Source organism: Chaetura pelagica, unplaced genomic scaffold, assembly GCF_000747805.2.
Source record: "Chaetura pelagica isolate M959 unplaced genomic scaffold, ChaPel_1.0 scaffold8, whole genome shotgun sequence".
NCBI lineage: Eukaryota > Metazoa > Chordata > Aves > Apodiformes > Apodidae > Chaetura > Chaetura pelagica.
This window is the reverse complement of record NW_009954544.1, coordinates 859,966-886,039: the sequence shown is the minus strand read 5'-3', so window position 1 is coordinate 886,039 and position 26,074 is coordinate 859,966. Positions and strand designations below refer to the sequence as shown.

Sequence of the window (26,074 nt, the reverse complement as noted above, 5' to 3'; positions counted from 1 at the left end):
ATTGTTTATATCATCTCATTTTAAGGAATCCATCATAACAGCCTCTGAGTGCAGGTAATTAAATACATATATCAATTTACTCTGCCTACACTAGGAAACTGTCTAAGCAGCAGCAGAAAAGCACACCAACATATCGTGCTGGAACACAAAACTAAAAACACATCTGTAAATTATCCTGTTAAAACCGATTATCCTTCTTTTAACTCAAGCAAAGAACATACAAAGCAAATATGCAAAGCACAAGGTAAACACATCACATGTCATCACATCACATGTAACAATGAGATCCCACTGGCACAGGAAGCATGTAAAACGTGCCAAGGAAATGTAAAAACTTTCACTAGCCAGGCTTTGCAAAGGAAACAAGAACCCACACAGACATTTTCCTTGGGGATAAATGACCAGCTACAGCTAATGGCATTCAACTTCCCCATAGACCATCACTTTTCTCCTGTCATGAGTCACTGGGAAAAGGCAAGGAAGGGGGAAGAGGGTGTGCCTTCACATTACCACATAAGTGAATTCAAAACTGTAGGAAACTGTTTTAATTTTACAGCTTCGTAGAGAGAACTGAGAAACCTGTGCATGCTCCACTGAATTTTTAGGGAATACTTTGTTCCTTATTTTAAAGAAGGTTGACTAGAATAACATGAAAGAATAGATGAATGTCTGTCATTCTCCATTCATTTTCTATATTTAACTGCATGCTTCATAGATGTCTGCTCATTTCAAAAACTGATGCAAATAAGCCAGATGTACAGTGGGCAGATTTTTCACTTGTTTTTGTTGATATGCCTGGCTAATACTTTGTTGCAAACTGGGGACCATTTCAGATATGTTAGAAACTTAGTTTTTAATTTTTTTTTCCCTATGAATATATGTGTTGCACAAATAAGATTCCAAATACCTTGATAACACTCAGAGCTGACACAGGCCCTCACAGTATTTTATGTTATCTTGGTTTCAAAGCAGAAAGAATATCTCTTTACACACTCATTCGTAAATCTTACAGAAAGCTCGCATGTATTTGGATTTCTATTTATTGGCAAGAACCAATACTGTAAAGGTTATTTGCACAAGGTTCCTGAAAATCAAAGGAAAAGACAGCAACCCATTACCCTTCTCCTAGAGGTGCCACACTCTGTGTTCCACATTTGTGAATGAAGTGATGTTGCTGTACCAAATTTACAAACTACATGTAAATTGTAAGCTTACATATTTATATTATTAAAATGTCCCTGGAAAATACACAGTTAATTTCAAAATGTGATAGTTACTACATTACACTGCATTAATTTTCACTTAATTCACAAAAAACCCAACATATACGCAAGTGTATTTGTAGCTATTCTATTACTTGTTATGCGAAACAATTACTAGAACAGCTAGAAGGTCATTCTAAAAAAACTTCTTCAGATGTTTTCAAAAGATATATGACTTCTTTATCCATAAAAGTAGTTTTGAAGGCAGGACCCATCTTTTAATGTGAGAGACTTACATTTAAGCTTATTCACCATCTCAAGAGAGTAAAGCCCCTAAACTTTACTATTAAAATATTTAAACTATTATACAGTTTATGCATGCCAATTGCTAAAAGTTGAAACAAAGAAATAATATCTTGTCTATTGACCAGGGAACGTACCTCAGATTAAGTGTTAACTACTATACCACTACTACTGATAGCCATTCTTGCAGAGAAGTGTATGAATAGTTGACTTTCATTCCTTTTCTGTATGCTGTTTAGTCAAGATAATGGTTTCATTAAATTAAAATACAAATCCACTAACAAATAAAGTTGTATCTTCTAAGTATTAACCTTGTTAAACAGCATGGGAAAAACAATAAATAACCCATGAAAAAAAAAAAAAAAACCAGAAGTGACAGAAATTAAAAACAAACAAACAAACAAAAAAACCATGCCATTAAAGAAACCCAAACTATTGTACATTCAGAAAAATTAATTTATGTGGAAATGGCCTACACATTTTAAACAGCACCAGTTCAAAATGCAAAGGCATATGAGTGCTCTATTTTTAACAAATAATGACTTCATACAATATTATTGTATCATATTTTCATTAGCAAACTCTGTGCAACAGATTTAATGACATACAGCAACTTGACACCCACATCCAGTTTTAGTCATGATTTGAGGGTCTACAAAACAAACGACACAAAAAGTCCAGTTATTTTTTTTTCCTAAAGTACAGAGAAATAAACTGTTCTGCCTTCTAGAAAAAGCTAACACACCAAAACTACAAAAACGGGGATTTGGTGCTACTAAATAAACAAAATTAATACAAAAATTTCAACAATATACTCCCTTCTTACTTATGGCAGACTTCCATTTGCACCTTTTTATTCTTGGTGGGGGAGAGGGAGGACACCAACAGAACTGAAGAGGATACAATAGATCGTGAGCAGTACTATATGAAGAATGTTGCTGAAATATTTAAAAATGCTTTTAAGCTGAAAGGTTATTCTTCTTTCAAACTCTGACAGATTGTGGGCTGTTTCTATCCACAATCCATTGCAGAGAATTCTTCTGTGAAGGAGTTAGTGACATCTTCCCTTGCAATGAATATGAATATCTATTAAAATATATTGGTCTGATAAGGTTTTCATTCAAGATACAAGGGAGTTGGTTATCTCCCAAACTGTGTTGAAGACTTTGCTGAACTTTTCAGATTCATGATGTACCCTGCTTAAGCCATATTTCTACAGAACATGCAGAAAGTGCTGAAATGAATGAGACTCCTTAATAACAGCTAATCTTACACTGCAGTGGAATAATGGGGCCAGCAGATTTCCATTAATTGAGATCCCTAATCCTTACACTTGGAAAAAATATTGGTGTTCACAGGTGATTCAGTGTGTAGGAGTAGGAGCTCCAGCTCCCTAGGCATGCCCGTCTTATCCCTGTGCCTCTGGAAAGAGTTTATCTCCTTCAGTTGATTTTGGTTAAAAATGCAAGGTCTCCATTACAGCCCAGTCCTTTAAAGTCAATGCACATTTATCTGGAAGGGAGGAAAAATTGATCTGAAATTCCGTTCTTAAAATGTCATGGAATTTTCTCCTTTTTTAAGGGAACCTAACAACATTTTCTGATTACTTGGGTGGCTTTCAAACTAGTCACTTCACAAGCTCCTGTTTCCTGTCCACCTGTCTCACTCCCCAGTCATCTCATACAAACTCACATACACGATCTCATTAAAATGAGGGTCTACATTAAAACTTGATACCTAATTAACATTGCTTAATTTCACCACTAATAATGATTAAGAGCTGAGTAAGTGTATTTCCTTTAAAAAAGGCTATTTATACTTTCGGACAAAAATTTAAAGGGCATTAACAGGTCATTTTCAGAAGCAATTTAGGCACTCAGAAAGCTGTATGTATTACTACATTATATGTAAGGTGTCTCTACAGAGCTTTTTACTAGCAGTTGAAAATTCACATGCCTTGTGGCATCCAGAAACCACATTTAGAGCAAGGTGAGGCTTCTGAGCCATGCTTCTAAGCCATACGGCTTTTTATCCATTCAAAAACTGCACAGTTCACCTCCATTCCCCATGTAGACACATCCTCTGACTCTTCAGATAACTTCAGAGCTTTTGACAGCTTTACCCTATGCCAAAGTATGTCAGTGCAATGAACCAAGAGGGCAGCAAATTAAATAGAGCATATGAAGTATCCTTTCGAAAAGGAGCAAATGAGCATCAGCATCTCTTTGCTTCTAAGGTGAACTTCTACGGACTCAGCTCTGATGGAAAGAGATGCTCCCTAATGATCTGCTTGTTATGCAGCTGGGGGCACAGAGCTAAGAAGGAGGGGTTATACCTTCAAATAAGAGAAGAAAGTTAAAGGAGGATTCCGAACAAGAAGAAGATAAGAGATGGAAACAAGAGTTGGGGTAAAACAGAAACAAAATTAAGCAGAAAATTAAGGGAGAAGGGGAGGAGGAAGTAAGGACTGGTCAGTCATGCAGTAGGCATGAGAAAAAAAGTGTACTGGGAAGGGAAATACAAAAGTTTGGAGATGAAAACAGAAAAGAAAAAGAAAGACAAGGGAAGGGAAGACAAGGGAAGACAAGATGACAAGGGAAGACAAGGGAAGACAAGGGAAGACAAGGGAAGACAAGGGAAGACAAGGGAAGACAAGGGAAGACAAGGGAAGACAAGGGAAGACAAGGGAAGACAAGGGAAGACAAGGGAAGACAAGGGAAGACAAGGGAAGACAAGGGAAGACAAGGGAAGACAAGGGAAGACAAGGGAAGACAAGGGAAGACAAGGGAAGACAAGGGAAGAAAAAAAAAAAAAAAAAAAAAAAAAAAAAGACAAGACAAGACAAGACAAGGGAAGGGAAGGGAAGGGAAGGGAAGGGAAGGGAAGAGAGCAATCTAGTTTAAAAAGCTAATCTATTGGGATTTATGCAGACCATACAACAACTCCGCAGAGTTCTCCTTTAGGACCTTCATCTAAAGAGTACTATTACTTTGACTCTAATGGGCTTCGGATTAGAGAAATACCCCAGAATATACATTTATGCATGTAGAACAAGTATATTCTTGTATAATTCAGCACTGGCTAGCAATTGCAAAGTATCCTGTTCACACAGATTAACAAGTTCCTTTTTTTTGGAACCTGTGCAGTAGTATACAAAAATGCTGTTTGTCAAATTGTTGGTTGAAGAACTTCATAGAGTAGGGGCAATTGTTGGACTCGGTAATTCCAAGGGTCTTTTCCAACTTGAATAGTTCTATGATTCTATAAATTCTTGCCCCATTTTGCTCAGCCCCAACAAGAAAGCAGGCATCGTTGGATCAGAAAGGTCATCTCTCTCAGCTTGCATTATATAAATGCACTCACTTTAAAGAACTCTCATTGGGAGTTGCACCCAGCTGGTGAAACAGCAACATTTTGCCACAAGACACCCCAAATACATGCCACGATTAACCTGTTCTACAGCTGAATACATCTATGCAACTAATGAGTGATAGAAAATAGCTGAAAAACTGTACTTACCAATAGTATGATCCCTAGCCAATATGCAGGGTATAAATATGCCTTCATGTTCTTTTTATAAGCTGAGCCTCTGTTCTTACAGAATGCATTAAATAGGCTGGCATTTAAATTGAGTGCCTGGAGGAAGATGCATCTCCTAAAGCATTTATTCACCTACATTAAGAAACAAGACTTCTCCCCTGTTTAGTAATAGGTTTGTAAATGTGTGAAAATTCTTTATGGATGTATTTGTTAAGAACATGAGATCCTTTTCACACCTGTAAAAGGCATTTAATAATCCTTAGGGAGAGTTTTTACAGTTGCAACAAGTAAGGCATTATATTTGTTCTAAGTTGAGTTGTAAGCAACTCCACCAGATTGCCTTGATTATCTTGTGAAAAAAAGGTATGTTCTTAATTAAGCTTACTTCCAGTTATTATAAATCAATGAGGTGGCATGAAAAAATACTACTTGGTAGTTCAAAAAACTAACTGGATCCTGGATTCAAGCAGACTGATGTGTATATGCAACCAAGCACTAGAGAAAATAATTTTTAGAGTGAATACTCTAAAATCAAAGTTTTTCTGTTGACTGAACATTCATTCTACATAATACAAGCTCTCCTTCTGGATAGCTTGAATCTTTCCTAAATGTAACAATTCTGACTTTTTGGAGCATTGTGTTTGTAAAAAGGTTATTGCACAATTCTGAGAAAGAAAATGCATATTCTTTGATTATGTCCAAGATTGATTTGACCTTGATGCTACTACTTTGGGAAACCAATTTTCTTAATCACATAGTCCTCTTTATGAAAGAGCTCATATAGAAATTCTTCTTTTGTAAATAGAGGCAAGGTTAGCTAGTCTTTAGCATTACAATATATTCCAATATGTCCATGCTTAAGACAGGAGAACTGGAAGCAAATTCTCTCTACAGAATACATTATACAGCCCATTTCAATAGTCCATTATACATCAGTTTTTCAATGTATTAAATGATCTACATGATATATCGGTCAATATTATGTATCATGTATTCATTCCCCTGCAGCAGTTTCAGATTCTGTTCCACTGAATAATGTAATGCAATGGTCTGTTCTTGTCCTGCATCACTTTATTTCATATCATATTACTTCATTCTACAGATGGTTCTTTCTCTATTACGGTACAGTTGCAATATATGAATCACCATAACTTCAATGTTCTTTCAATATATATCAAGTGATAGGCCCCTTTCTTTGTGTAAAATTATTGGTGACAAAAATGAGCAAGACAAAATGTTGCAGGGTTACTGAGTGCCTCTTCACTGTACGTTACCAGAGCTGAATTTTCACATGACTTAGATTGTTCATCTTCACAGCCTGTATCCATAAAGTAAACAAGAGGTAAACTGTTGCATGTGGAAGAAATGTTTGAAGAGGAACTGATTTCTACAAGTATTCTTCAAAAGCAAGTAAAGTCCAGTGTTTCCATATGTTAATAAGTAGAGAATGATCTATGAATAACTATTGCACAAATAACCGAAACTCGTTGGAATTATGAATCATGGAATATTAATTAGGTAAATTAATCTTTTGATAGTATTACACCCTCAGGATCTTCTAGAAAAGACCACCATTCCTCAGACAGGATTACTTTCTTGACCCACAGCTTTTGCTAGAGCCACTATGAGCAAACCAGTGCTGAAAAATACAACCCCTGGCAAGTATGAGCTGCATAGAGATGCAAAGGAATAAAATGTGGTAAGCTGGAACAGAATTGGAAAAGAATACAGATGATGAGACATTTATTCATCCACCTAATTATGATAACTGATTTTTTACTCCAAGTTTCCCCAATTCAAGTAACAAGGTGAGGAATATTTAGTGACTTACCACCGTAATTTTTTTAGATTTACAGATGGAAAGGTGGAGGAAAAGAAAAGATAAACTTCCTTCCCAACACCTTTGTGGTGAAAAGAGTTTAAAAAAAACCTTGGGAAAGAGAAAGCTGGATATAGGCCTTTCTAAACCCAAACTCCTCTGCAAATGTTGTATACAGATTTTCAGCATAAAATTAGGCTTTGTGACTCCTAGTCTTTCAAGTCTATATACTTTGCTCTCAGTAAGAGCTAGGATTAATTAATCTAATAAGATTCCTCCATTTTGGCAAACCTCTTTTGAAGGAAAAAATATTATTAGCTTTAGATACTTTTAATTACAAGTTTAAGAGATGATCAAAGACAAAGATTTCAGATCCTTCAGCCTTCTTAAACATAACAAAGTCTTTGACTAAAACACATTTAAAGGAAAATCATTAATTACATAATCAAGACACTGTCAATCACAGGCTAATTCCCATTTCACATTTGTATGCGACAAAACCCACTGTATCAAAAAGCAAAGACCGACTGGGCTAGTAATTAATTAGCTGCACCAGCTTTGCTAAGACAGCTCATGCACTTTGCTTCCCAATTCCTTGACATATTGTCTTAACAGGTTTGCAAACAGATATCCAGTTAAAAAACTAAGCAATACTCAATTGAAGTAGCAGTTCTACAGTAAGTCAGCAGACAGTATTTATATAGGAAAAGTTAAAAAAAAAAACAAAAAACATATACAAGTTATATTTATTTAGTTAGTGCATTTTGAGATAACAAAATGGACTGTTTCACAAACCTGCATGTCCTTCTGTGCATGCACTTGATTTACAGGTTTAAGAGCTAGCTTTAGGATACGCTTAGAAAAAAAAACACACAGGTTTATCTTCCTGTTTATGTAATATAGAGAGTTTTTTATTTCAGATAATCTGTACATTTCATGTCAGCTTTTCTATAAAATGTATTATCAAATGAGCAAAACAGTCTTAACATCACAGGTACCTGAACCCTCATGTTCTGCAAGGACATGAATTTTAAATAAACTGTTCTCTGATGAACCAATGAAGATACTCAAAACAAGCAGCAAATACTTTCACTAGCAGTCACCAAAGAAGTTCCTTTTCTTCATGACACAAGTAGTTTCTAAGAGTGATGATTGCTTTATGAAGGCTCCCCTCACTATTCAGCCATGACTAACACTATGTGGCATTGTCATGAGGCTGAGATGGGACACAGAGGGGTAGCAAAGAGACTTATAGCACAAAAAATTCTACCATTTTATATCCAGTGTAATGTTCTTACATTTTTCCTTATTGTCATCATAACAAGCACTAAAAGAAACAAAATATTTTTATTATGAACACGAATTCACATTGTATCAAATTTTTGTAGCACACAATAATATACTAGTCTTTTTTTATTCTACAAAATAGCCAGCCTATTTTTTACAATGATAATTGCCTGTAAGCTTGAAGATATTAAGACTATTACCTACCATCTAACCTAAAAAAGTAGGTTGGAAGAGTCAGGGAAGAAAAGGGAGCAAGAAAAGAGACCATTCCAATGTAGTTTGAAGTAAAGAAGACAAAAAGTTTTAAGAATGAAATGCGGAGTTTCAGCAGGGCCACTCGATGGCTAATATTTGGGACCAAATGAGGCACCTATGAGAAAAAAGAAAGAACTACTCTCTCAAGAGGTCAGGCTTTCTGTCAGAGCTGAAATACATGCTGTCCAGACTGAACACAGGAGTAGTAATGGATCACACACGCTTAATCCCCTTTGTTACTCTGTCATGCCAAATCTGCAACCCTGAGTATTAGAGAATTATTAAATACAGGAGTCTCATACCTTTTAAAAGTAAGAAATCCCTTACTATGGGGAAATTTACTTAGAAGTTTACACACTATGCTCTGGTAACTATACAGCTCCGGCTCTTGCTGGATGAATGTAGGCCTAGTTTGTAACCAACAGGTACCAATTCAAGTTAAGATTTAAATTATGAAACCCAACTTCCTGTACAAGTATGACAGTTCTGATGTCACAGCTATAACATAAGACAAGATTACAACCACTGAGGAAAATAAAAAAAAAAAAAGAGAGAAAAAAAAATAAAATAATAATAAGAAGAAAATAAAAGAAATTCGAAGAAACCATAGGAACAAGGTCATGTATTTTGTAAGACCCTGGGGCCAATTGCCACCTGGCCAGATGAAGCTGAGTGAGCAGTGGATCTGCTGTTATACCAACCCGTCAACTGGCCCACACTGCACAGAGCTCATCTCACACACTCAGGGGAACTTCTTTACCCTTGCAGTTATCTCCTCTCTGATTGATAAAGTCTGAACCATTCTCCCAGCAAGATGGTACCATCAACCACACCTATTCAAGTCCCTTTCAGGATTTACTGCACCTAGATCTGGGTGATATTGCCTACACCAAATGGTAGCCTTAGCATAAAATCAGTAGAAAGAATAATCTCTAAAGCCTTAATATGTGCAGAAAACACCTGTGTTTGTAAAAAACAATGGTTTTCAACAGATTATAGCAATATCCGCTACCATAAGGAAATCCATCAAAAATTATTATCTAGTTTAGGACAAAGAAGCTTTTTATAGACTGTAAGAGTAACTGGAACATACATAACTTATTCCAATTAGCTGGAAGTCCTGACATAGCAGGTGGCAGCAGTGCATCCATTGCTATAATGTGAAAAATATATGGTGCGTGGCAACAGGCAGTTACATTTGTCTTGATTACAGAACCTGAAAACAGTACTCTCTATCCTATCTGCTGCAGAAAAATCACTTCTCCTGATCCTAGCATGGAAACGAGCCTTGAACAACATATACTCATGACACTCTGATGTTTCTTTTGCTAAAGGAATGTAAGGGCTATGGCTCCCCTATGCAGAGAATTGTGTTAAATACCCATGACCTCTAGTCAATTCAGCCATAGGAGATCTGGATCTAAATTCTGCTTGATGTCTCAAATATGGCTTGTATCAATGAGAATTTTATGAACAGAGCAGTTACTGCATCATTCATACTCATGTCTAAAATACGGAAGATGGAACACAACTAACCAGATTCACAGTTTGTTACATTCTACAGACTTCTATTGTTGGAACAAAAAAAAAATGCTTTTTACAGCTGGAAATAAGAAATCCTTGCCCTACAGTTGAACAAGACATTAAAATCCCTGAAGAAAATATAGCCTGATGCTCTCACTAACCCTTCAGCTTAGCCAGATTTTAAAACAGTAGATGACAATGTTGCAAGTACCTGACCTAGGAGCAATAAATGTAAATCCCTTTTAAAATAGCAATTACAGAATATTATGTCTTATCCATGCATTCACAGTATATTTTACTCAAGATTGTTCCTGGCCCTACAGGAGGCAGGGAATTAATTTACAGGTGAGGAGCCTGAGAACCACTAATAATAAAACTTACTTCACAGAGGTGCCATGTGGAGCACACCAGAGCACAGGGAAATCTCTGCTCCCACTTCTGTGCTCAACACCAGTCCTGCTGGACAAAATACTCTATGTTAACTCTCTCGTTCAATTATGTGGGGCCTACAGACAGCTAAGATCATGCCTTTATGCACAAAAGCAGCTTTTGAGCTAAGAAGACAGGTAGTAAACACAGATAAATACAGTATGATTGTTTAGAATGCCTGAGATCAGAACCTGCCTCATTAAACATGTAATTGGAATAGCCACATCAGTAATCTTTTTCTTTTAACATTCAATATGTAGAAGGCATATTAACAGCATTGTCTTAATGCTTTCAGTGTCTTATTAATAGGAAAATGTACAGACATACATGTGTGCATGACTGAAAACTATCCTACTTCAATGGGTAATAACTTTGAATCCAGTACAGGTTGCCAAAAATTATAGTTTAAGACAGCTGAAGGTTTATCACACAACCAGGCAACCTCTTAGCAAGAGGCTGCTATCACTGCTGAAGACACTGGTGTATCTGGCATTTCCAAACCTGTGAACAAAGAATTACAGCCTCGCCTGAAGACCCTGCTTTCCTTTAAGGGCCCCCACTCAGCACACTTACCAGGCCTGAAAAAGACTGATTTGACCCTTATGTAGGTGGGTGTTTTTAGAAAAGTATATTTACAAAAAGAGATGAATCATTAATTTCTTCTCTCCATAAAAAAAAAAAAAAAGTAGAAAAAAATATCTGATGGGAAAAAATTGTAAGTATAATAATTTTGTTTCATATGCATGAACCAGGGACAGCTAAATAACAGCTGGTGTAATTGTCATACCTATCAAGTCAATACAGTGTTTTGTTATTCTTGATAACTATTTATGAGGGAAATTTAAGTTCTGAAAACAAAAGTGGCATGTCAAAAACATTCTGTTATAGGAAATCTTATAAGAAAAAAGAAAATTATCTGGAAGAAAAATTACGTTTAAGAAGAGGTCCATGGAAAATTTCAGCAAGGTTTCTAGCTTGTCGTTTTCATTTATATTTAAGATGCAAAGACATTTTAATTAAATTAGCATTTATGTAGAGAGTTCTCAATTTAATGGAACATTTAAGAAATACCCAGCATATGAAATGACATCTTTTAAGTTGCTAAAATACCTGGATTCAGGGTTTGTACGTTTCACTTAATGGATAATTAATTTGACTATCTTAGCAACAGTGTTTACCATGTACGAAGTTTATTCACTGAGGACTGCATTGCTATGTCTGATTCACGTTGACATAAAATAAGCAGTTGTTTAGTTGCAGTGAAGGCCCTTTGTCTGTTTTCTTAAATTAAACAGGACTGTCCATGCCTTGTGTGACATTAGTGTCCCACCACACCTCCCAGTTGCGGATGCTGGTCAAGCTGACAGCAGAACATTCTCTCACTGACAGATTGGTTATGTTCTCCTAGATTTGAAGCTTGTGACAATGAAGAGCATATTTTATCCAAAGGTTTAATCACACCTTTGATTAGATAACTCTCCCAGACATTTGAAGGGTCCTGCATCTTCAATAGATCTAACAGCACAAATGCTGTAATAAGCAATCTAGATATCAAGCTGAACTTACAATCTTCCTGGAAGGTATGTCCATTAAACACTGCAAAATACAGCTTCCAACCATTTTTACTAGGAGAGGATTTGACCTAGAGGTTCCTGACACCTAATACTAGACCTCATTCTACATACATCTGTCTGTTATCTACTGGTATAGAGACACCTCATAGCTAGACCTAATGAAAAAAACCTGGTGGCTTGAAAGCCATGGCTCACTCAACCACTGCTTTATACACAATATGTTGAAACTTCATGCAATGTTGAAGTTAACCTAAATATAATTTTCTTATTTTTAGAGTATCTGGGTAATCAATCATGTCAGAGAGTTTCCTCTGCAGATTATCTGCCAAGAAGGAGGCGAGAGATTTTTCCTCTGTGTGGTGTTTAATGGTACAATATATGACTAAGGGCATCCACCTTAGTGGATTCAGCTGAGAATCTCTTTTTTCCCTCCCCTTCCATTTTCTCTTTTTTTCTTTCCTTTTTTTATTTTTTTTTTTTAAATGATAGTTTTTTTTTGTTGGTTTTTTTTTTTGTTTTCATATAATTTTTTCTTTTTTTTTTTTTTTTTAAATGAGAGTTTGTTACTGTTGGTTACTTATTTTACTTTCATATAATGCATAGGACTTAGATTTTTAGACCCTAGTGATCCAAATTAGGTGGACAGTATATGCATGTATACATTATATTAACCTGCATTGTTATACTCTTGCAACAAATACTACAGAGCAGATAAATAACTTTAACTTCATTAATGAGCTATCCATAGAACTATATTAGTGACCCTGCAACAGTTTCTGTGTATTCAAGTTAGAAGTTCACAAGTTCACTCAGCAAAATACAACACTTAGAATCAGCAACATGGAGTGCCAGTGATGACACTATCTGAAGACCCAAGCCTGAAATGAAAAGGAAAAGCAGGGAACCAGAGGCTCCTCTCCTTTCAAAACTGCTACAAACTTGGTTTCCATTTCCTGGAAAACTACTAATAAAGCACGAAGTTACTGAGAAATTGGAATTGGTTTTACCCTACCAGAATTTAATACACTCAACCAGATAATTAAAATCACAAGACTGCAAGGTAAATGTTCTGCAGGGTCTTTGACTGATTGCAAAAGAAAACACAGAGACAATGCCACAGTAATGTAGAATTAAGATAGAATGTCTGAACATTGCAATACTTCCAGACTTCCTAAAAAGGGTTATCTATAAACATTAAGTATACACCAGTACATTTTAACTACTGTACCTTCATTGCATACATTTAAGTGCTTGACAATTATGCAATATAGCCCAGATCATTAGACTGATTTCTCTGCTGAAATCAGACAAGAAACATTTTATATATTGCTAAGTTACTGTACAAGAATATTTAATGGCTTCCAGTGAAGATGTAACAAAGATATATCTAATATAACGGAAGAAGCCATCCTTGAGCTGTGTTTATTAGGAAATACATCACTACTAAATGTTAATCCATTCCACAAGAAAATAAGCAAAAGGGGGATAACTGTAGCAGGAAGAATAGGCTCGTTATAATAAAGTCTAAGAATATCTTTATTTCAAAATTGGACTTAGAGGCATGACAGACTGTGCCACATATCGAAAAAGGTCTGTGCCATGAATCAAGGAATCTGAAATTTTAGTAAGTGTGTGTGTGCGTGCAGAAGGATCGTTTCATAAACACATTTAAGTGAATATGATGTAATAAATAGAGCCTATGGACATGTGCTGAATAAATATTTATTATAGCAGTAAAATGTGCCAGTGGTATTTATTATTTCAGAGTTTTCTCCATGACAGGTAATGATTTTTTTCCCTTCTAATTACGATTCAGTACTACATGTTTATTTTTAGTTTTTCTACTGCATATATGCACCAGGCATACATCATATGAAAAAATAACATCTTTTAAATGCTGTAACAAAAATCAAAACCTTCACGCCACGCTGCAAATCTAGAGTCCAAGGGAACATGTTTCCACATTAGAGAATATAAATTGACCTAATACCTCAAAAAGCTGCTAAGATACCTCATTAACATGAAGTTTCTATTAGATAAGAGTAATGTGCCCTGATTTCTCATCTCTTTCTGCTATCAGTGGAGAAAATTATGAAGATGCTAAAGAAACAAAAGGACACTGATTCAAATTTTATGCCCAATAAGCCTTGCTCAGAGAGACGAAAAGCAGACTTTGATGACCCAGAGATTTTGTAGTGAGCAAATTCCATTCAGACCACTTCTATGCATACTGTTAGAGAACACTCATCCATTGGACTATTCACAGTAAAATCTGAACTTTGAGGTACAATCTTCAACCTGATCCTCTGGCAAATCTTATTTGCAGCCCCTCCTCTCTACAGAGATCCTCATGTCAATGCAATATGAAACAGGATCTCAGTACGTGAGGAACAGCTTATTAATTTTACACAGCTCTTGAGCTATTTTGAAACCTACCCTGGAGAGTACTGTCAGGAGTAGAGAGTGATTATTTCCTCAGCTTTCTTGTCTTTTTCTATTCAATCCATCTGCTTAGCACAATAGGCTCACATCCTGACTGAAATTTCTAGATACCACCATAATACATACAGAAAATATGAAAAATTGTAACATCTGCTAAGATAAGAAATAAAAGACACACGCAGTGATGTATTACTTAGAAAAAAAAAAAAAAAAATCCATGAAATTATGAAAGAAAGTTAATTATGACCTTCCCTCTTGACTATTGACTCTTCATCACATCTATTAGGATTACACACACACACATGGTAAATCACACAGACTCACTGCAAACTAAAAAGCCTTATCCCAGTCATTCTCACAAATAATGGCCTGTGAAATCATTTTGATTAACTGCTAATTATCCTAATCGCCCGAAAGTAACATTTAAAAGCAACTAATCCTTTTTAACAAAGCTCGATGTGTCTTCACTGAACAAAATCCTCACCTCATTCACATTCACTTCTGGGACAGAGAGAAAATACCTCACTTACTGATGCCAACATTCAAACACCCAGAGCAATAAGTTGGAGAGGGAACATTTAAATGGCAAACAGTATCTATAAAACAAAATTACATTATGTGGAACCACCGATTCAAATCTAGACTCAATGCATTATGACTGACCTTCTCACTTAGTAGACATCAGATACCATGAGCAACTGCAATTACAAGAAAAGCAGAGAACAATATTTTAGGAAACAGCCCCCCATATGGCCTCAAATGACAGGAAGTTTTGAAAGATTTGACTTATACGAAAAGACAGGCAAGTGTCATCTGTGAGATCTGAGCTCAGTGTTCTGGTATATATAGAGATGAGTATTTTATGCTTTGTCTAAAGCTAATATAATTACAGCGGCTGGGTAAAAATCAAACCAAATAACAGAAAACATTCCATGTTAAAACAAAAACAAACAAACAAACAAAATAAATAAAAAAAAACAACAAACAAGCAAAAAACCCCAAACAACCAAAAAAACCCACAAAAAGCCCCAACCAAGAAAAATCACAAATTTTCACAGGGAGACGATATTTCTGTTTTTCTTAAACAAAGATACTCTCTACCTGGTCGACCCATTTTCCTTTTCTTCTTCCCTTCCCCCATTTCTTTGCGTGGCCCCTTTTCCTTTTTTCACCATCCGTTCCATTAATCTCTCAGTGTGAGATGCACACCGAAGGAAGGAAGAATGGTATTTGTTCAGTTGCTAATACATTGTTTTAATGGTCCTGGGTCTTAGTATTAGCACAATACAACAGCACAAAACAGCAACAGGGAACTCAGCGAGGCTTCATTTAATTCCTTTTCCCATCTCGGGCTGCTGCGTGACTCCTGGTTAGCTGCTTGTCACATTTAGATAGGTAAAGCTATGCGCTCCTGAAATAAACTGAACGGCTCTTCATTAACAAGCACAAGGCTCAGCAGAGCAGCCCTTAACCTGCCTTGTGATTCTTTTTTTTTTTGCTTGACACGCAGTTTTGGGAAAGCAGGACCCAAGGAATTGCTCATGGGGCGGGGGGAGGTGACTGAGGCATGGTATATGCTAAGCCAGCATGGAAGCTGCTGTAAGAGATGCCAGCTGGTAACAAGAGTGTTACACACCCTGGCCATGCCCCAGATACATTTCTTCTGTCACAGGCAAGTGCGCAAGACACACAGAGGGAATTTTCAGATGGCCAGTCTGACCACAGCATGATCTCTTGAATTCATTCAAGAGGGAACACAAACAAGAAGCTGATTTACCATGCCTCAGTTCCTCTCTGTGAAAAAGGAATGACCATTCCAGAGAAGCCCCTTGCCAAGATGCTTTGTGATGCCACAGAGATACCAGTGCTGATGCAGGGCTAGGGTTAACAGAAGTATGCCACTTTTAAAAACTGGGGTTTTTAGCAATGTTAAACTGATTTACATAAAGTATCACAGGTTGGAAGGGACCTCCAAAGATCTTTTAGCAAAAATGGCTGCTCCTTTTCTGCCCCCAGACTTCCTTTTTTTCCAATCTACCACCACACAGTATATGCATATGTATACTTATTCCTAGATTACATATAATTTCTTGTTTGGTTCTTTTTATTTTTTCTTCCAATTAAAATAATTACATTGGGGAAAGAAAAAAAAGGGGAGGAGGTAGGGAGGAAAGGGGATAGTGATTATCAAATAGCCAGCAGAAATAAAAGTTTATGACTTGAAGCAAACAGAAAACATTTGCAAAATCCTGACAAATTTATTTACACCACACTTGCTACAACTAGTTCAGGATAAGCATTTCTCCCATCTTCAGCAGTGACCTCGTACTGAAACAGTGACATTTGTCCATGGTCCAAGTGCCTGCAAGAGCCATACGAGAGACCCAAATTGCACAGAAGCCCACCCTCCTAAGTCTAAGCCCCTGGGACAGGCAAATTTTATACTGCAAGTACAACAGCATATATAGGAGCTCAGAAGTCCTCAGTTGGGTCACTTGCAATTTATACCAGTGCTAATAACTGCCGTATCTAAAGTAACTCCTTCTATAAGTATCTAGCAGATTTATCACATTTTTCCTCATTTAATTATTTACTTTTGCTAACTCAGGCTCTTTGAAACTAAGCTCCTCTACAAAAGCATCTTCATTCAGATGATCATACAACTCATGAAATCACTGCCAGCTACAATGTGAAATGTATCTGAGTTAGATATTCACTACTCTTCATAACAGACCAAAAACTCCTTATCTACACGCTTAACTACAGCTTTGTAATGCCTTGCACAGTAAGATATTCAAGCATTTCACTTTAAGATGTTTGATTTTGCTGTTCCTGCTGCAAAATAATGTTGTTATTATTCTTTCTTCACCAACTTCTCCCTCTAAATGCCATGCAGTGGATTTCACTATATTCATGTCAGACAACAGCTAAAGCTGTCAAATTATGCTGAGTGATGAAAAGCAAACTTTATGAGCTAATGTGAGAAGTTAAAATTACAATTACAGAAAACACTCTGGCTTCAATCATAGTGAATAACTAACTAGTTTTCTAATAGAAATCAACACAATCGAAATGAGCAGTTGGCCGACACACCCTCATCGGGTTTGCTGATGATATGAAACTGGGAGGACTAGCTGCTTCACCTGAAGGCTGTGCAGCCATTCAGCAAGATTTGGACAGACTGAAGACCTGGGCAAAGAGGAACCTAGTGAGGTTCAACAAGAGCAAGTGCAGAGTCCTGCACCTGGGAAGGAGCAACATCAGGCACCAGTGCAGGTCAGGAGCAGACCTGCTAGAAGGCAGTTCTGTGGAGAATGACCTCAGAGTCCTGGTGGCAACAAGTTATCCATGGGGCAGCAATGTGCCCTTGTGGCCAAGAAGACCAATAGTATCCTGGGGTTCATTAAGAAGAGTGTGTCCAGTAGGTCAAGGGAGGTTCTCCTTCCCCTCTACTCTGCCCCACCCAGAGTCCTGCATCCAGTTCTGGGCTCCCCAGTTCAAGAGGGACAGGGATTTACTTGAGAGAGTCCAACAGAAGGTTATGAGGATGATTCAGGGACTGGAACACCTGCCTTATGAAAAAAGGCTAAGAGACCTGGGGATGTTTAATCAAGAGAAGATTGAGAGAGGATGTTACTGATGTATATAAATATCTGAAGGGTGGGTGTCAAGAAGGAGGGGCCAATCTTTTTTCAGTCGTGCCCTGTGACAGGACAAGGGGCAATGGATGCAAACTAGAACACAGAAATTTCCACCTCAACATGAGGAAGAATTTCTTTATTTGTGAGAGTAACAGAACACTGGAACAGGCTCCCCAGAGAGGTTGTGGAGTCGCCTTCTCTGGAGACTTTCAAGACCCACATAGATGTGTTTCTGAGTGACCTGCCCTAGATTCTGTGGTGGTCCTGCTCTGGCAGGGGAGGTGGGACTCGATGATCTCGAGGTCTCTTTCAACTTCTACCATTCTGTGATTCTATGATATGTAACACATTCTAGGCAGCAATTTCTAACAACAGCTTGTTGCATATTTCTTAACCACAGTACTTAAAAGTCTTCTCATTGATAATGCATAAAGTGAGCAGTCATACTCCTGCAATTTAAGTAGAATTTCCAAGTAATAAAAAGTTATGATGAAAAACTTAAAAGCAAGAGAACAATAGTAGAATTCACCCCTATGTTCCGTTGCCCATAAAATGTTTTATTTAACTTGACTTTATACAACATATTATTTAGGAAGATGGACATTCACATAATTTCTAACGTTTTTAGTATAATCAACAGCAATACTTCAGAGCTGCTCTGAATGCCAGGGGTTGGGGAGCATGCCCCAGGCAGATTTAAAACACACATCAAGACAAACCTGTAAAAACAAACCAGCCTGAGAAGAGTGTGGTTAGAAGGATGGGGCTTGGACAGGAGCCACAGCATATTCTGACAAACTGGGACATGAGGATTTTAAGACGCATCCATTCAGACACAGCCAAAGGGGCTAATCTCACATCTGTTGTTTTGTCACAACTCCTAAAGCCCTCTCTGTGGGCACTGAATATCCAAACCCAAAATAACAGCATGATTCAATTCATGCTCATGTGTTTTCCATAAATATGGCAATTAATTATTTTTGCTGAAAGCTCCCTTATAATTCTTGTAATGTGAAAGAAAGTGAACACATCCACGAACTGCATCAAAGCCATTTAAAAAACACGTGCTTGCATTATTATTTGCAATCATCCATTCACAGCTTAAAAAGCACTGTTGTGGTGGAGGGAGCACATCAGAAGTGCTGCGTGCATGAGGGACATCAGATCTGACAGAGGGACAACAGATCAGGTTATGCAGCAAAAATTTTGTGTTTGACCTCAGTAAGAGCAGATCAGACCCAGGTCAATGATCAGAAAGAGTCTTCTTCAGACCTCAGTTCCTTCACATCTTCTCATCTCCACTGGTCAGTGAGGAGGAGCCAAGTCCATGGCCATGTCTCCCCATCTCCTTTCCACCTACTTCCCAGGGGTCCTGAGCTGCTGTCATGGAGAAAGTCAACCAACTCCAGCTATTCAGCAATGCAAACATGGATTAAGACCACATTTGACTCCTTTTCAAGGTAGAGAAAGTTTCTTGGAGTTTTTTGAAGCTTCCCCAATTCTAGGCATTCTCTGCTCTTTATTTTACAATTGCAGATGAACTGAATTAATGAAGTAAATTAGAGAAGCCTGAACTCTGTTGCAGATCTGCAGGGATAAAATAATGTATTTGGAAAGCAGTCAACTTGCTTTAGTAGCATACTGGCATTTCTTTCCAGATACAGCTGCAGCAAAAGAGTGCTAAAGAAAGAGTTAACACTGCTGTAATTTCTGAGTAGCTAAGACCCCAGAACAGCAGAATGACCTGAGCAAATCTTTTATTGCTGCGCCCTCCATCTCTCAATGCCTGAGCAGCAAGTCCTACAGAAATTCAGAGCAAATTGCTACACTTTTTTACAGTGTTTCACTAATCATGGGCCAGAGATGGTGGCTGCACCTAAGTGTGGCATCCTAACCACCATCTTATCCCAGCTCCTTGGAGTGACATCCAGCAGCACTACTTCTTATCTCCTCCCTTCCCACTTTATTTCACTGGCTCACTTTGCTGTCAACTAAGGAGGTAAAATAATGATTAATTACATTGTTCTGACCAGTTATGTCTCCGGTTAATGAATATCATCACTGAATAGTTTTTAACATTTTCAATCTTAGATAAGCCCTCTCTTTTTCAACTTAACACTAAGGACCTTTTTCTCGTTATGAGGACAATACTGTGTTGTGTATACGTGTGCATGCACATGCTTGCACACAAATATATATAAAGTTATGAGAAAGGGAGGAAAATTACTTCCAGACATAGATTTGCTATTTGGAAAGAAAAAAAAATGTGCAAATTATGGTAAGTACATGGCCTCCCTTCTTTATGTTTGCTACTTTTAATTTTATAGAATGGTGTCATTACTTATCATTCGCTTTCTTCAAATCAGACTGTTCCAGTCTACATATAATCACAGCCATATCCACAAGTCAGCTTATTATCACAGTAAGATCCATCAGCTCTGCCTACACTGTATTTACAAACTAGAAAGGAAGGTTGTTCGCTTAGAAAAATTAGCTATAGATACTGTGGCAGACCTGAGGACATCAAACTTAATAACAGAGAGATAAATTAACTGATACTGGGCAAAGACAAGAAAAAGGTCAGTAATGTTATCTTGATCATTCAGAAAGGTTAAGAACTATTGCAAGCTTTGACCAAGGAGAAGACAAAAGATTAGCTTCAGTGAACTACTCTACATGATCCATGGAAAAATATAACAGTCAAGCATATTATCTTATGGCTAACCATGGTAATGGCCATCTGTATGAGAAAGTTGAGAAAATATTAGGACTGTAGAACTGATTGTGGTTACTCACACTGGGCATAGCAGTTGTACATCAGAGTTTTGTCTAGACTTCTTCCCTGGACTAAAATGAAGAGACAGAAAGAAATTTCCCTTAAAGCTAAGTTAACTTACTGCTATCAGAAAAAAAAAAAAAATCATCTTTGAAAATTAGAAACAGCAGGAAGTACACTGTATTGAATGCTAAATTAATTTCTTCCAATAATTTATTTCAAGCAATATTTGATAAAAAGACAATAAAACATGCTTTAAATCTACAAAAACATGGCTATCACAGGCTGAGGAAAAAGTAGAATTGCTGATAAGTGACAAGAGAATGTTGTTATTTATATAGCTCTTGTAAAGGCACCCCAATCAATCAATAGCTTGAGCATGTACTCAGGCAGTAGGGCTTGTATAAAGATGCTTATCAGAAATCCATGAGCAACATTCCACTTTTGATTGCAGTGTTCCAGGCTGTCCACAATACTGGTGAAGACTGTATGCCTCTTTGACAAGCCATATTGACAGAAATAATAGTATAAAATCTACACTTCCTAACATGCATATCTTACTGCACAGCCAATTAACCACTACACTGACCAAAATTACTTTGTTATTAATTTTATTCCAACTGATGTTAATACTTTAGCAGCTGATGGGGATAATAACTGATGGAGCATATTGGAAATATTGAAAGGTGATATAAAATGTATATAATATAAGGATGTGGAGAAAGCTGCTATGCTTTACAGTTGTAAAACATAAAAATGTATCAGTTATGTGTAAGAAGTACTCAGAGCAGAACTAGTAAGTATTTGAAAATTTGTAAATAAAAAGGAGATATAAAACAAGACTGTGATACATATACAGGTTTGGGAAAAAAAAGTGACATTAAAAAGGATCTCTCTTTAAAAAAAAGGCAATTAAAATATGAACATGAGATTTTTTTACTTCAACCTCCAACACAATGCTTGAACATCTGGAAACATTTACATTTGATGTTTTAATCAAAATATAACCTTTTCCTGCAACATAATAAGCACATTCTAACAAAAAAAAAAAACAAAACAAAACAAAAAAGCCACTTGATTTACCCTAACTGCTAAAAATGTTTCATTATCATTATATGCAAAACCAGCAATTTGACTATATAAAAGATAAAAGACCATACAATTATTTTTACCTATGCTAATAAGTCTTCCCTTGCAGTTTTCTTACACAGATAAAATGCTATCTAGACATCATATGCACAACTTTCAACATTGTTTTGGTCACATTTTTCACTCTGGTGATATAAATTCTTTCACTGCAGTGTTGCAATCCTGGTCCTGCTATTCTTAGTCAGCAAAAGCTCGTGTGGAGTTCAACAGGCACTTTCAGTGGGCAAGGGCTGCCTCATGCAGCCCTCAGTCTGGCACTCCAGCAATGGCGTGTTGGTGATTCTGCTACAGAAGTGTCCCTAAATTGACACAATGTGGATGAATCCAGTGCACTTCAACAACAAAGGCAAAGCAGAGAGTGGAAGAAGCTGGCCTAACTCAGAAGTGGGAGGTGAATATGCATGTCCCTGCTGCCACATCATGTTCTGAATAGAAAAGGCTGGAGGAGGGAATGTGCTGTGGTAACACATCATATCAATTTCAGCTCTCACAGCCAAAGCCTCACTGACAACTTTTCTTCTTCAAAGCCCTAATTTTCCACAAACTCTTCTTCCTGCTTAGGAACTTAACTTTTGAAGCACTTTTTCATCCTCTCTGCTCAAGAGCTTAAATCCCTCTACTTTTCCATCACAAAGATCCCTCGCACTTCCCAATTTCAAATGACCACTTCCTTAATAATCACCCCTGGTACCCCTATACCCTCTATTTCAGACTGCCTCTGCTCCCTCTAAGCCTACCTCTTGGTCATAAGTCTCACCAAGTCACATCCCCTCTGGCCCTTGCTAACCCAGGTCCTTAAATACACGATTCCTTCACATACTTCTCAGTTTTTTCTGGTCTGCCTGTGAGCATGTTGATGCTATTCCCTCCCAATTTTTGCCTTTTCTTGCCAAGCACATGCACATATCAACATGCAGATTTCATTAGTCACCCCCCAGATTCTGCTCTGGCAGATTTAAAAAACCCACAATCAACTTATGTTTATCAGACAACAACTGGAACAAAATCCTGAGGGAAGAAAGGAGAAACAGCTAGAAACAACAAATATACTGTATTTGTCATTTGGTAACTGCATGAGAAATTGGGGTAGCAATAAAAGTCCCAGCCCAGGAGAGACCAAAGAGGTGTTTGAAGGAAGGAAGTGATGAATGAGGATAGCAACAGCCACCTATATGGTCCCACTTTCGAATTCTAGCTTTCTCAGCATGCAATTTTCCCTTCATACATGATCCACCATGTTCTGCATTCTTAAAGAAACTGCCTTTCTTCATTTAAAGTTACTGAGAAAGTTGCAATCACTTTCCTTCTGTGTGGCCTTTGCCACCCACAGTCCATGTTTTTGTCATCTAGAGGCACTGCAGTATGAGCTGCTCTCTCTACTCCAAATAAAAGATTGCACGGTAGATACAGCTATAACAAAAGCAGTAGCTGCCTTCTGAAATGGAGCAAGGAGATACAAACATAAATTACCAAATACCCCACATGCTGCAGAGAACTCTGGCAAGTGCCGAGCAGCCTAGGACTTCTATTTGTGAACATTAGTCTATCTCTTACTTGTCTGTGCTTCTCTTTGTGTTGCTGATGTCATGATCCAGAGAATTATTTTCCTGGCTTCTTGTGGTTGAAATTTTTTATTCTTTGAGCCATCTTTCACCTCAAGTTTAACAACAGTCAGAAAGTGAAGTAAAAAAATCATTTGGGCAAGCTTCAAAATAATTCAATGTTTATTCTTAGTATATTGAAAAACTACATGCTGAACTACTTCTTGTTTTAAAGGGTGAGCTAAATGTTTGGTTGGAGTTCTGTTACGCCTCTGTGAGGCACAATACTGGCTGCTAAAACCACTTGAGATCATACTACTAAGCAAAATCCTAGTAAAGTTGAGTGTTAGCAGCAAGACTGACTTGGTTTTTCAAAAGAAGAGGAAAAAATCCAACCATGCTGGGCTTTTGGCTTTGCTGATGTGATTAGCTGGAATTGGGTTGGGTAAAGGAAAACTGAAATAATAAAAAAATCAAAGCATTTGCTGAGGGGATGGGGGGGTGGCAGGGCTAGTCAGTGCCAGTGGTAGAGGAGGAAGGTATGCATGTCTGAGGACTGCGGTGACGTTTGTTGAATGCCTGGGCAAAGTGATTGTTTCTCCTTCCTTTGACCATCCTGATTCACAGCATTAGAGAGGAAGGCTCTCAACAGGACTCAATTAATTGACCTAGCTTAAAAGCCCTTTTTGACTTTTAATAGATATGATGCTACAAAAAGCTGACCAAGTAACAAAAAAGCAAATATAAAGTCACCTTAAAACTGCAACATTTACACAACGGTAGTAGACTAGAACAGAGTAACTGCAAAACTGAATGCTGAAGGGTACAAGCCTGACAATCAAATTCTGACTCTCACCTGGCTAATTCAGCAGGGGACTGGACACTGGAGAAGGGCACTCGGATGATGGGGTAAGGATTAGGCACCCCTCAGCCCTCACCCAGTTCCATCTGACTGAAGCTTAGAAATGTGGTGATGGGCTCCACAGGAGCCATGTCCAACCCTGCTCAGCCAGAAAGATAAATGCTTCCTGTCAGGCTTATAGAAACAAATTGGAACACCTCACTGAACAACCAATAATGAAAGGAGTTGGATATTTTAAAACACTGTCAGGTAATAGAATTTCTGATAAACACAGAAAAGCAAGGATGTTTAGACTTATCAAGTAAATACTCTGCAATGTCTTTTAATGACGTAGCATCCTTCGTTTTATAAAATCAGCTACTTAACTTCTGGAGAGGCTCCTGGGCTTCCCTATGAAGTCCTTAAGTGGCAACTCCACCACTTCATCTTTCATTTCCTTTAATAAGACTTGTTTCTCCTGAGAAAGCTGCCTTTTTACACCATCACCCTTTGATTGAGTCCAAGGGTAATGTTTTTTAAAATTGGCAAAATATGTGATTTTAAAATACCTCTACAATTACCCTTCTTTTCCTCTCATTCTTTCAGCCTCCCCTCAAATTAATAGGAAGACCCTAAAGGACATTCTCATAAGGGAAGAAATTGAAAGAATAATAAGGATATCCATAAATGTATACACACATACATCTTTAATTTTCCCCTTTTAAGCACATGCAGTACAGAACATGCAGCATTCTCAGTTTTGCACTGCCTCAGCACACTACAGAGGAGAGTGGTGGCCTGAATTTCTCAGTCTCTTTCCTTTTTTTTTTTTTTTTTTTCCCTTGGAATTAGACCAGACATAACTTTTGTTTAAAAAAAAAAATAAATTAACAAAATGCTGAAGAAAAGCCATTTCTGTGCACTTTGTCTTTTCTAATACTTGAATGCTACGGAATATTTAGCATGTAGTGGGAATTTTCAGGTAAACAATACTATCAGATCCACCAACTCTGGCCTTGTTAATCACTGAAAAAACCTCAGTAAATCCTAACTACCTCATGCCTGCAACTGGGTCATCTTGCATAGAGATGAAAAGGCTAAGTGCAAGATCTGTTTTTTACTTTGCAAAGCTTGTAAATGACACTGCATGATCATGCAAATGAAGAAAGGCAAGATGAGAAAATGAAGAAGAATGAAGTATAATCTAATCAGGAGCCAACAAGGGTTTTTCTTTATCTTTTTTTTCCTCCACCAGAGACAAAGGGAGGCTTTGGCTTTAAATCCTTAGATCACAGTCTGGTGTTTCGCTTTCTTTTACAGCTTTTGATAACGTTGAACATATGCATATTTATTTTACATGTATTTTTGTGTAGGTTCAGGCAAAAAAAAAGAAAAGAGAAAAACTGTTAACAGTGCTGTTTAAAGGGCGCTGAAGCAGCTTTCTGTCACTTCAGAAACTAAGCACCGGAGCACTGTAATTCTTAAGCAAATTACATTTGCACCCGAAAAAAAATGTTTTCCTGCATCCCTTTCCTGAGCGCTGCGGTGGGCGTTACTCTGCCTTTTCAGCGTCTAAAAGCTTAGTTCTCCCCCGATCCCCTGCATAATTAGCTGACCTCTGCTTTAGTTCATCGACTTTCGATCAAGGTAATAAATTGGAAGGACCACGACCATCACCAGCGGTTTCAGCAACACACAGGCTCCCCTCCCACCGCTCGCTCCGTGCCGGGGCCCCCTCGGCGCGCTGCCCT

The 26,074-nt window shown here is 37.5% G+C and overlaps 1 protein-coding gene across 2 annotated transcripts in view; it reads right to left on the bottom strand.

The window, feature by feature from the left end:
- NRXN1 (neurexin 1) overlaps positions 1 to 26,074 on the bottom strand; it is a 535,539-nt gene that overhangs the window by 313,079 nt on the left and 196,386 nt on the right. The gene's annotated exons all lie outside the window — the stretch shown is intronic.